This window comes from Ananas comosus, linkage group 11, assembly GCF_001540865.1.
Source record: "Ananas comosus cultivar F153 linkage group 11, ASM154086v1, whole genome shotgun sequence".
Classification (NCBI taxonomy): domain Eukaryota; kingdom Viridiplantae; phylum Streptophyta; class Magnoliopsida; order Poales; family Bromeliaceae; genus Ananas; species Ananas comosus.
The window spans coordinates 5,308,897-5,310,745 of NC_033631.1; the positions used below are offsets into that span (position 1 = coordinate 5,308,897).

Sequence of the window (1,849 nt, forward strand, 5' to 3'; positions counted from 1 at the left end):
TTTTTAGTGGGTCACTCATCTAAAGACTATTCTAATTTTAACACACTTAATTTTCTTAATCTTTTAAGCCTAATCACCGCTCAAAATGCTATGCTAGGGTTAAAAGTTTTTAGCTCTGTTATCTCTTAAATGTAGGACCATTTGGGGTCTTACAACTAACTAACTGAATAATATGATTTAATGTAACCGACCGTCTCTAGCGCAAGCAATAAAGGGCTTGGTGGTTGGTACCCAAGGTCCCAAGTTTGAATCCTAGTTGATTCACATTTTCAGCTAAGTTTATTTCTAAATGAAATAAACGAAGAGGGTAGCATGCTACCTATCTCAAAAATAAAAAAAAATAAAAAAAGAAAAAAAGTACAAAGTACTATTAAAGCATGAATCAGTGGTTGAAATTTCAAGCCTAGATCTAGCACCGAGGTATCCACCACCCAAGGCCCAAGGTAAGGTCTCCAAAATGAAGCAGCTCTACTCGAAGAAAATGATCTCCAGCTTTGTGCTGCTGCTTCTCTTCTCCTCCCTCATCATCTCCCCAACTCAGTCCAGAGAATTCCCTACCGCAGGTATGTGTATATTTGTTTCTGCACTTCTCCATCTTTAATTTGTTCTCTTTTCAAACTAAATTTTCAAAAACAGTATTTATTATCTTCGCGCACAAAAAATTCCTATGCTTTACCAATGTCTTAAATTGACATATATATATATGACTACGTACCATCGCCGGCCAATTTGTTTTCGTGAAATTTTTTGCTTCCAAATTCAACAATTAATTACCGAACGTTAATTATTTGTGCGGATAAATAACTAAATAAATAAATAAATAAATTAATTAATTAATTAAAGGCGGTGCAGACGGCACGGGTGGTTCGGAGGGAGCGGTGACGTTGGGTCGTCGGTCGGAGTTCAGCCCGCCTTCACCCGCGGCTAACGGAAGCCCTCCCGGCGGGCCTTCCCGTTGAAGCATTACATGTACGGACGACTGTATTTACACTAGAGATTAAGTTATTATTATCCTTCCGTTTGTAATTATGGGATTGGTTGTCGTGTTTTCAGCTTTTTTTTTTTTTTTTTTTCTAATATTATTTTCACCTTACTTTGGGCATGTTTGATTCAGAATAAGAATTAGTATTAGAGTGGAAATCGACATGAACTGAATTCGAAGACGGAATAGTAAAATTTTTTATTATTTCTGCTTTAGAATAATAATTGGAATAGGAATAATTGATTCATGTTTTCATTGTTTGGTTGAGATCGAAAAAGTTTTAGCTATAAAAGATAATTAAAATAGAATTAAAGTTACAAATTATAATTTAAAATTGTGTTCGCAACTCAAACAGGGAATTAAATTTATAATTTAAATTCAAAATGGAAATTATTTATTAAAAATTTATATCAAAATTTTAAAATGATAAGTCAAATTTTTTAATGTATATTTCTTCAAAAAAAATTAAAATTTGAAATTGAGTGGACAATTCCAAATATCAAACTAATTTTTGGTTTGATTCAAGTTTAAACATAAAATGAAATTTAAATTCCAATTTGAATCCGTAAAAATTAAGTAACAAATTTAAATAAAATTTAAAATTTAAAAATAAAAATAAAAATAAAAATAAAATTTAATATTTAATTTATAGATCAAATTCACAATTCTTAATTGAATTTTAATTTTAATTTAGGCTAAATTATAGAAAATTTTTCTGTAAATACCCACTTTTTTACTTTTTCTTTCAAAAATCTACATTTTGTCTTCTTAAAATTTTAAAAAAGTTTTCACAGTAGTATGACGTTAATGGAGAGAAAAAGCTGACCAAATTATTCTTATTTCTTCTATACGAAAAAAAAAACCGGA

General features: G+C 30.1%; 1 long non-coding RNA gene across 1 annotated transcript; it reads left to right on the top strand.

Moving 5' to 3' along the window:
• LOC109717077 lies at positions 382 to 1,186 on the top strand. The gene is made up of 2 exons (XR_002218112.1): positions 382 to 563; positions 853 to 1,186. It is a non-coding gene; the product is annotated as an uncharacterized LOC109717077 (long non-coding RNA).